Source organism: Pteropus vampyrus, unplaced genomic scaffold (genome assembly GCF_000151845.1).
Source record: "Pteropus vampyrus isolate Shadow unplaced genomic scaffold, Pvam_2.0 Scaffold114, whole genome shotgun sequence".
Lineage (NCBI taxonomy): Eukaryota > Metazoa > Chordata > Mammalia > Chiroptera > Pteropodidae > Pteropus > Pteropus vampyrus.
Genome location: NW_011888895.1, coordinates 2387171 through 2398845, shown reverse-complemented (window position 1 = coordinate 2398845; position 11675 = coordinate 2387171).

Below are 11675 nucleotides of genomic sequence, written 5' to 3'. Positions count from 1 at the left end.
CAAGTTCTACGAATAATGGTAAAATAGATTTGCATATATTCACCACCCAAGAAACAGAATATAACTGTATTCTGGGATCTCCTAAGTGTCCCTTTTTTGCCCACCAAATGTAACCGAGTCTCCTGAACTTAATCATTCCTTTGATTTTCTTATAACATCTATGCACGCATCCCTAAAAAATAATTACTTAGGTTTGCTTGCTTTTTAACTGCATAAGTAGGATTATACTCTACATAGTCTTCTGATTTTTTTTTTCTCTGTATATCTTGCTACATGCAATGGCAGTTCATTTACTTTCATCTCTATATACTATTCCATTGTAAGAATGTAATACAACTCATTTATCCATTCTTCTATTGTGGACATTTGGGTAGTTGCCAGTTTTTGCTGTTACAAATGCTGCTATAAGCATTCGTACACATCTGCTGGCTATGAAAAAAATTTATGGAGTATTTTTCTAGTAGTGGCAATGCTGGGATTTAGGGTAAGTGTGTGTTCAGTTTTTTGAGAGTAACGTCAAATTGTTTTACAAAGTGGTTGTACTAATCCATGCTCCCACCCACGAAGTGTGAGAATGGTAGTCACTCCTCATCCTGTTTAATGTTTTCTATTGTCTTCCTTTTTATGGTTTTGCCAAACATTTATAGTTCACAATAGTGAAATGAAGTGGACATTCTTTGTCTTTACCTCACAAGTGTGGAAGCTGAGTCTTGGTGACATCAAGTCATTTGATTAGGTTTGAAGAGCATAGATTCCCGGAAATGTTTTGTGTGTAAAGAGGAGATCACATCACCCAAAACCAATTTATAGAAAACCTGCCTAATGATCAATCATCTAACAGCCAGTTTTCTTGAGATTCACCTTTTTGAAAGTTTTGCATCTGTTTGGAAGCTCTTAATGTGAAACCAAATACAAAGCAACCTAACTGAATAAAACTAAATAAAAAAATGAAAGCGAAAATTGCTTAAAATTTGAGAAAAGGATCTTTAGTAAAACTGGCTGAAAAGTTTCTACTTTATTCACAAGGAAAAAAAGGGCACTCATATATGTTTTTAAACCATTATCCATAAAACGCTGCAAATCTGATGACTGCTTATCAAAAATTAAACACAACAAAAAAACAAAACAAAAAAAACAAAAAAAACAAAAAACTCAGGAATGCCCTTAGAAGTACTCAATAGGTAAAAAAACAAGGTGGCACATGTGGATGGGATGCGGGAAAGAATGCGAAAAACCTTTGAAGATGGATCGAATATGAAGGTAACTTGACGACCAGGTAAATGGATCACAGACAAAGTGGTTTCCGACAAACTGACCCGGACAGTTTTGGGTTGTCACAAGCCTTAGAGTTCGTGCTGAGCTGTGCGTGGAGGCGCCAGTCTGTTCATCATGGTAGATTCTGGAGCAACCCTGTCGCTGCCTCTCACTTCCTCATTACTTCGCATTCCCTGGACACCCTGAAGGGCCTTACTAAACTGGAAGAAATCAGAGTCTGGGAGAAGATCCTTCCCTCAGTCAGTGCTTTTGCCAGAGGTGACGCCACAGAATACATCTGTGTGTGTGTGTATGTCTAACTTCAGTGTGTCTGCAAATGACAGAAAACCCCACATACAAGTGGTTTAAGGGAGAGGTAAATGTTTCGTTTTCTTTCATGTTGATGAATCCGGATGCAGGCAGTCCAGGGTTAGGATGGGATCCTCTCAAGGACATTGGGCCAGGCTCCTTCTGATGCCATCTGCCTTTGTTGAGCAGTGGTTCTCTCCTTCTAACCATCGCCTCCGCAATCTAGGCCTCAGGCTGGGGAAAAGATGAAGGAGAAGAAGCAAAGTGTGCACACCAACCCTCCTTTAAGGAGGCTTTCTGGAAGCTGCCATACTTCACTTCCATTTAGATAACATTGGCCGGAAATTTGTCACGTGGGAAATCGAGCTGCAAGGGAGGCTGTGTGGTGTGGTCTTTCTTCCAGTCATGTGCCCAGGGAATCTATTACTAAGGAAAACAGATATCGGTGTAGGCAGTTAGTAGGTTTGGGCTCTCTAAAATTCATTAATGGAAGGGAGGCGCAGGTATTTCAGCTGCACAAATTCTATTGTTTTTGCAGGTTTTAACACACAGGCTATTCTGTTTGACAATCGAGATCAAGGCACACACAGACTTAGTGAAATTCTCCCTCCATCCCTGGGTGCCACCTGGTTGGTATAGGAAGAAGGCGAAGCAAACACTTAGGCCACTGCTATGAGGCTGCTCGCCCATGGGCAGTAAGGCCAAAGGAGATTCCTCCCTTATCAAAATGGACAATGAGAACAAGGAGAGGAGAGTTCAAGGGTCCCCGTGATTTTGCAGAGGGTCAGACCTGGATCATGGAGTACTCGATGGTAAATGGAACACCGCTCTCTCATTAACCCTGTGTGTGTGGCTCGAGCGGCATTGCAAACAAGCAAGGCGGACCAGATTTTTCAGCTACCATGGCTTCTGTTTCCACCGGGACGGATTCTCCATTGATGGAAGACATCTTGAAGAGCATATATCCAGTCTCTGCGTCTCCTGCCCCACCATGAGCCTGGGGTCCATAGGCAAACTTGATCGTCCCTAAAGTTCCATCTCAGAGAGTGCCCACTTCATCCTTCTTGGTCTTCAGGCCCAAAACCTTGAAGGTATCTTCAACAAACTCTCTTTCTCACATACCATATCCAATCCATCAGCATACCCTGCTGGCTCTACTTTTGAAAATAGATTCAGAATCTAACCACTTTTTACCTCCTCTACAGCAATAATGTTCTATCTGGAGTACCCAGTTGAACAGGTAAATGGGAGCTGAAATCCAGCCCTATTCCACTCATCGAGCTGTGCTCTTTGCTTGAAGGCTGCATCCATTTGAAAGAGAGGGCGCCCTTTTTAACTTGCACCAAGATGCCCTGTAGACAAGCAACTGGCCAGTAGGAGAGCTCATGTCACTCTTCTGTTCAAAAATCTCTCACTCAGAAGAAAAGCCAAATGCCACCATGGCAGCTCTATGTGACCTGGCCCTGCTTCTTCCATGATATCATCTCCCTTTACTTCGGCCACACTGGCCTTCTTGGTCAATCTCAAATGTGCCAAGCAAGTTCCTGCCTTGGGGCGTTTGCACTTCTCATTCTCTTTGCCTTAAATGGTCACTCCACACGCTTCGAGTCTCTTCACAGGGAGCCACTCTCTGGTATCCTGGCACCCTATTCCTGGGACGCCCCCGTCTTTTACCTTTCATAGCCAAATCTCTATTTGCTGTGGGTTGAATTGTGTTCCCTAAAAGCTATGTTCAAGTTCCAGTCTCCAATACCTGTGAACGTGACCCTGTTAAGAAATAGCATCTTTGTGGATGTCATCGAGTTAAGACGAGGTCCTATTGGGTTAGTGTGGGCCCTAATGCATTGACTAATATTTTTTCGAGCACAAAGAAATTTGGACAAAGACACGCATGGGAAGAATGCCTTCACCAAGGAAGCACAGATTGGAGTGATGTGTCTACAAGCCAAAGAACACCAGGGATTGGCTCAAGCGCTGGAAGCAGAGAAGGAGGGAGGCCTGAAACGGACCTTCCCTCGGAGCCTCCAAATGGAGCCAAGCTGGCCAACACCTTGATCTTGAACTCTGGCTTCCAGAACTGTGAGACAATAAATTTCTGTTGTTTTAAGCTATCCAGTTTGTGGTGCTTCGTTACAGCGACCTTAGGACATTAAAATGCCATCCGATGTACAACTTGTTAATCTGTTCAGGACCTGCCTCCTCCATTAGGCAGACCCTAAACATTATAGCAATGTTCATTGCTATAGGATTAATTTTTGATGAAAAGCAACCATTCTGTGAGAGGCAGTGCAGTTTTTAATTGCCTGCAGAAACCCTCACTTAATCACCAAGGTGAGGGAAGAAAGTGGCTGTATACAATTATTTGTAATAACAAATAATCATACTTTGTATGTGTATAAGACTTTTCATCTTCAAAACACTTTCAAAACATTAATTAATCCTTACAACAGCATCAATGAAATGGAAACTAGAGGGAGAATTTGAGGTATGCAAAATTTAATTACCAATATTAAGATTTGGCACACAGCTAATACTCCTCCTACTGGGGCAGTAAACACATTCCATGCCATCTCCTCTCCCTTTGAAAAAATGAGTGTGAGAACTTAGTTCCAGTATACATCAGGAAGGAGGCAAAGCTATCCCTGAGAGACCCCGGGGGTGCGGTGAGGTATTGATGCAGCAGAGAGAGGGGGCTTCGCTCCTTTTGGACCTCCCTTAGGATCCTGGGGTGTAGTCATCTGAGACCCCAGCTAAGGAGAGTCACGGATACAGGCTGGGCTGGTTTTGAACAAACGTGTGGGGAATTCTGCCAGGTCAGAAGATAAAGCTCGGCCAACGATCCCAAAACTAAAAAAATAGTAGCGACTTTATGGCATCCTGAGCCACATTTAGACACTTCGTGAGGACTTCGTCAGCATCGTTTGGGGGGTGAGAGAAAGCTTGGCTTCACACAGAGACAGCCAGCAGGTCCGAAGTGACCGGGCACCAGAGAGCTGCTTCTAGAACCCTGAACCATTGGATTTTCTAGGCTGCAGGGGCAGAGATGTGGTGTTCATGCAGTTAGCAGGGGGAGGAGGCACCCGACCCCTCTGGAGCAGAGAGAATGTTTCCTATCAGGGGTCATTGTCCTCTGTATCCCCAGGCATGCAGCCTGCTGGTGGGGGCTGGCCCAGCTCTCAGTCAAGGACTCCTGCCTCCCAAAGGAAGGGAAAGCGTAATTCCCCATTTCTTAAAGGTGGCCTGAGTGTAGCATCTTCCTTCCAAAGAGTACAGTAAGGAGAGGGGGGAAGTTAAAGGGTAATGTCACAGAGGAGAACCTGACAGGCCTCAGTTCCGTCAGGTGACCACGCCCAGCATCAAAAGTCATAAATCATGTTGATCGTATACACCTTTGATAGATGATAAAAACGGCATGGCACCTCTGTGATCTACCCCCCACCCCGAAATCCGTAAGCCCAGTCTAATCTTGAGAAAAAGACAGCAGACAAATTCCAGTAGAGGGGCGTCCTACAGTATACCCGACCAGTACTCTTCAAAATTATCAAGACTTTCGTAAACAAGGGAAGTCTGAGAACACGTGACAGCCAAGAGGAGCCTAAAGAGGCATGACGGCTGCATGTGACATAGGTTCCTGGAACAGAAAACAGACATCTGAATAAACTACGGATGTTAGTTAACGAGGTATCAGTATTGGCTTATTAATTGTTGCAAATGTACTATATTAATTTTTAAGATGTTAATAAGGGGAGTTATGTGCTGGGAGGTAGGGGGATGGGAATTCTCCATACTCTTGGCTCAATTTCTCTGTAAATCTAAGATGGTTCTAAAAAATAATGCTTATTAATTAAAAATGAACATATCAATAAAGAGCACAGTTGAGAAGGTGTGGAGGATTCTCCCTGAGGATGTCACCCAGACTTCACGAGGTCTGTGAAGGATGTCGCCCAGACTTCACGAGGTCTGTCACTCTGGGACATGCAGGAAGGAGGCTCATAACCTGGAACCTCTCCATGATCTGGAGCCCTGAGCAAGGCTGAGGAATTTCTTCGGAAGCCCTTTCGATTCTCCCTTTTTCAGAAATTCTCACAGTCATTTCTCTCTTTTGCTTTCAGACTAGCGACAAGGAGACGTAATCTGAAGGAACAGGCCGCCATTGAGGGTCTAGACAACTCTGTTGTCATTGATGAACGTCTAACGCTGCTCAGAGCTTCGTTATAGAAAGTGGTTCAAGGCAGGGCCCCCTGGGCTGCCTGCTGGGGCTCATTCACTGCTCCTCCGCCAGCAGCTGTGGGGCGGTGGGTGGAATTGCTAAACCTCACTGCACCTCGGTTTTCTTATCTGCTAAATGGGCGTAACAAAAGCCCCCCTCCCCCACTCACGGAGCCATTGTAAGAACTGAATAAGCCAGTATGTGTGAAGCACTTAAACCAGAGCCCAGCTGGCAGTTAAGCACTTAACGGATATTGTGGTTATTTTCTTCTTCAGGCCTACCTTCCTCCTCCAGAGTACTTTGAACACTTCAGAAGGTACAGAATCCCTCTGTCACTAAGGTCTGGTTTAAAACCCTGCGGTAGACAGCGGTAATCCAGCATCTACCTGGCAAGTTTCTGTTTTCTTCTTCCAAGCACATGGTCCTGACCCTAGAAATCGAATTCAGTAAAAGTTTCTGAAAGAGCCATCTGGAGATACCCGTCAAAATGTGAAATCTGAACCAACGGTTCCTTTTAAATGTGCAGAGATTCTAGCACAAGGCATAAGATATATGTAGAGAGCTATTATAAGCGCAAGACAGGAGGGGCAAGCTCGATGCCTATCGGTAAAGGAGAAGGTAAACGGCTTAGTGCAACCACGTACTTCGATGCAGGGCAGCTGCTGGGGAGAATGGAGAAGACCTAAGTGTGCTGGTGTGGAAGGATGCACCTCGTATATTAAGTGAAAAAACTGTGCCGTGACATGTACCGCGTGAGGCCTTTTTGCACGGGTGCAGATTAAGACGCGCTGTGCATTATGGGTGTAGGAAACAGTTTGCGATGGTGAACGCGGGGCCGCCACAGAAACAGCAAGACATGGATTGGGAGACGTGGAAGATATTTCAGCTTTTTTGGGTGGAACTGTTTATATTTTTAACAATGAGTAGTTATCGCTTTGTGTATTTAACATTTATAGAGCATGTGTTACATGCCAAGCACTTTTTAAGGTGTTGACATGTAGGAACTAATGTAAATTTTATAACTCAAAGCATTATTACCCTTATTTTACGGCTGAGAAAAACTAGGGCACCAGTTTAATTCGTTCCCTCGTGTGACACAGACCTGGGACTCAAACCTAGGCAGTGCGACACCTGAGGACGTGCTTTCAGCTGCGCCACTAGCTGATCACACACGAGGTCATCCTTCCACCCATTTCCTGCCTTTGCTCATTGGCCATTACTTCTTACGTCAGTCATTCCTTTGGGTTCCTGACATTGTGGCCACCATGCAGGACCATTTAAGACCATGAGATGACAGTGACAAGACTGAAATGCTACTAATTTGCACAGAGGGGATGAGGGACGAACTTTTAGACAGCTTTTCCCACTATTTGAGGCTGCCTCCCGTAATTTACACACAGGGAGGCCGATGAGGGTGACTGGCCTCAGGTTGATCATACGCCCTTTCCGCTTTTTGTCGGCAAATCCCATGTAATTTTCTTCCTTTTTTTGTTTCTTTTCTTTTTAAACAAACATGAAAACATGCTTCAGTGCTCATTCACACCCGAAGGAGCAACACCAGCAGCCTGGCACTTAGCTAGGCCATCACACCCCCAGCAGGCGCTAGAAGCACTGGGAGAAGGCACGGATGTCAGCTGGCAGCGAGCAAGCCTGTGAGCTGCTCTTTGTTGAAGTCTCTTGTGTGTTGCAGTGGGCTTCGTTTGGCTTCCCAGCCCCTCCATGTCAGAGAAAGACAAAAACAATGTGATATGGTATTTGTACTTGCCAAACTGCTTATTTGCCATTCACCGGTTATAATATTGGATTTACAGAAGATACTGTGGTACAAAGGAAGGCTCCAGTGTTTTCTGGGCAGCAGCAGCCCAGCTGTCCCGCACAGATTGTGCACGATGACCTTGGAGGATGGGGTGCCTGCTCCCCTGCACTGTCAAGAAACACCTTGGAGAGGAGCTTTTGGGGTGTTCCCTCATACCGTATCTGGTTTAAAATTTGAGATCGACAGCTCCCTTTCAGGAAGTGTTCAGTATGTCAGTACCAGGGAGAAAGAAACCACACACAGATTCCCAGGGTGCTCCGTGAATAGAGCCAGTAACCTCTACACTAATAGACGTTGGGTGGGCCTGAGTCAAGGAAGACTACATTTCAATAGATGTGTTCTACCATCATTTCAATTTGAAAGTTTATTTTTTGCCATTGATTTTTATACATCCAGAATAGCACAAATAACCAACAGTTCTTTTTTTTTTTGCACATTCATTTCCCCTAGAACAAAAAGTGAACTTTAAAAAAAAAAATTGGAACCATGCTATTAGCTCTTTACAAAAGTGAATAAAAAGTAGCTCGTTTTAAAGTCTAAAATAAACAAAATAGAAAGAAGCATTTTTGTCTACAGTATTTAGCAAACATAAGAAAAAGTCCTTAGAAACACAAAAAACTGAAAAAGTTATTACAGGTATTAACAATATTTTATAATGAAGCTTAAAATCTATTTACATACATAAATACAATTCACTTTGTTGATGCGACTCTTCTGAAAGGAGAAAAGAATGCCAAATGATCAGCTTCATCCATACTGATCTGGCTAAAGGGAGGGGGGCGAACTCCAAAGACAAACACGCCCCCAAAATTGTATACTGTAGGTGAACAGAAAGGCATTTGTTCAGATGTAAAAAATGTTTTCTGAGATTATGGTTAAACTGATTTTTGATGTATGAAAGACCCAAACATGTCATTCCCCCAGAAAATAAAAACCACCACAACTGAAAATCACCAGGACGGAATGTCCCAAGGAAACAGGTATTTCAGGACAGACATCTGCAATCCTCAATTGCAGGACATTTGAGTGAAACCATTCATTTCCTTTCTAATCAGAGCATTTCTATTTATCCGCACAGAAACCCTCGGCAGCAGAAAGGCTGTGTTAACTTGCTGATTGTACCTTGCCCGGGAAGGCTACTGTTTGCTGCTCTAGGACAGCAAGCAGGTCCAAAATGGTTGGCAACGTCTCTGTTCTGCTAGAAGAAACCACAAGCAGGAGAAAAGCTGACTCACCATGTTTCTTTATGTACAGGGAAGAGAACTGTCGCTCATCCTGTTCTGGGTGTTTGGTGTTGGGGTGGGGTGTGTGCTATCTCCTTACACGAAGCAGGAGAATGGAGAGGGGAGGGGAAGAGAGCGAGAGGGAGATATGAGGGGGCAGAGAGGGAAAGAAATGCAAGTATTTTTAGATGGTGAGAAAAACAAAAAAGTGAAATATGTGTCCATGCTGAAATTTTAAATAAGGGCACGGATAAGCGCTGGAGATAGCTTATTTTTCTTCTGGACCAATGCTCCCAGATACATCCAGTTATTACATTATTGGCTTAAAGGCCTTCTTGATAAAAGGACCACCTTTATTTACCTAAAGGCAATGAACGAAATTCCTCAGGGGGAAAAATGCGTTAAGTGTGAGACTCATCTCCAAAACAACTAAGGGTTGATTTATTATTTTCTAGAACAATTAAATATTATATATGCTGGTAAGGGTCTGGGAAACTCTAAATGGCCAAACTGGTGGGTTCACAACAAAGCGATGAGCCCTCCTCACACAGGGCTTTGCAAGTGAAGATTCAATAATTACCTTATAGGGCACGGGGCTGATTTTGAGTTGGAATAGCTTCAGGTACCACAATTGAACTAAAAAATATAATTTCTTTTCCCCTTAATTTTTCCCCCCAACATTTTGTCGGGTCAGATATGGCAACATGTGCTGAAAAGAACATATAAATTCATTTGGGGTAAATGAGTTAAGGGTCCTTTCAGAAATAAAAAATTTCAATTTACTGACATTTAAAGATAAATTTGCTGCAAAAATATAATATAAAATAAAACATGAAATTCACTTGTGGAGGGAGAATTATGCCTAAAATGAAAATGAATATATTGTGAGTTTCTCCAAGATCTGCTTTAACTCTTTTCCAGATAAGAACGACCTGACCACACAAACCGCTTTACTCTTTAACTCTTACCAAAGTGCTACTGCATCTGTGTAAAACAATCAATATATATATATAAGAAAATTCAAAAACAACTTGTTTTAAATAAGTCCAGCTGTTTCGCTGCCTGCAGCCAAAGATTTTTCTAATTTGAATCATTAAATTTATAAAATAAAAATCAAACACTGTTCTAAAGTCCTGCTTTCAAATACTCTTCAGAGTTGACCTGAAATTGTTTCAACTAATTTAAGAGGTACTTTAAATAATAACCAGATCATTTGGAGCACACGTCAAAATCAGCAGTTAGTATTTGTGAATTGTACAACTGCATTCTGAACAAATCCTCCAATAAAAATAGTGCCATAAAATTTACAGTGACATTGGAGACGTTTGCATTGTAGCCGTGGGCAGCAGTGCCGTGAATCTTGCTGTCATGCTGATGCACAGGTCAGAGGGCACATACCCCGCGGGGTAGAGTCTCAGCCTGGTGAAAGCAACACAAAGGTGGTGGCCAACGAGCAGCATGGCGTGGGGTCCTGCACAGGGGACACAATGCTCTTTTCCATGTGACTCCAGGGATATACAGGGAAATGGGTTCGTTCGGGCCTGCTTCTGGGCCCACCCTATGAAGATTCAGCTGGAGAACCTTCAGCTGTCAAAGGCACCCCGTCTAGTCCCAGCCTTGGGGAACAGCACAGAGTTTTGTTCTGTGTAAATGAACTGGTACTGTATCAAAGAAGAATGTATTCTTGGAGCTATAAAAAACCTGAACTCTGGATTCAGACGATCTCCTTCCCACCCCAGAACTGAGCATGTGAGGGACCCTTAAGTTTGTTCATTTGGTTCCCATGTGGATACTGCTCCTCCACACAGCTTACTTTGGATTTGTTCTGTTACAAAGCATGTCTGAAATTATCAAGAGGCCACGGAGTGAGCAAATCCCTAGGCAGAAAATAAATCTCCAGAGGTGCAATTATTGGCATCTACATGAACTCTCTGAAACCAGATTTGACCTTCTCTGTTTGAAAGGAGGGGGTCAGATATGAGACCCTCTGTTGAGCTTGGCAGAAAATTCCATACTTCAGATCTTTGCAGTGACTCTCAGTATCTAAAAAGCCTATCAAAGACATTGCTGCATTAGCTACCAACTCGTTAACATTAAAGGCAGTTTAATGTAAACAATATTTAGATAACCAAGTGATCACATTACCCATCCTTTTTTTCCCCAGCCTTCAATGTGATATTTAACTTTGGCTACTATCAAAAACAAAACCGAAAAAAATGTAGTACTTGATATTTTTCTTAATATAAGTACATTTAAATAATAAAAAAAAAGTATCAACACGTAAGTAAGTGTCTAAACATCAAGATAAATATCTAGGGATTCCTTGTGGGAATACAGTAGTTGAAAATGACCCAAAGCTGCAGCTGTTTCTCAAAAAAACAACTACACGAAAGTCCAAAAGAAAAGTTAAATAAGACTTACAGAAAAAGGAATCATATTTCTTTCAATTGTCATAGCAAGAAAAAAAAGCAAGCTCAAAATTTTATATATATATAAAAATAAAAACCACCCCAAATGCAAATACGCATTTTGCAATTTATAAGGTGCTAGGAAAGAAAATTAAAAATATGAATTTGATGCCAAACAGGATGAATTGCATTTCCCCCTCCCCCTCAACCCCGAATTCCACACTCTTTGGAATAAACAACTTGGTTAAAAAGTGAAGTCAAGGGTATAAAATCTTTCTTTTATTCACAGCATTGCTAAATCAGAAGCATTCACAGTTTCCCTCTGGGAATCTTCCTGTTTGCCTTCCACCGTGTCCACGCGGTGGGGACGTGGACACGCTCACGTCGCGCCAGGTCGGAACGCTCTGAGACGGGCCAACGGCGATGGCGAGCGGCACGGGCTGCAGAAGCGCGGG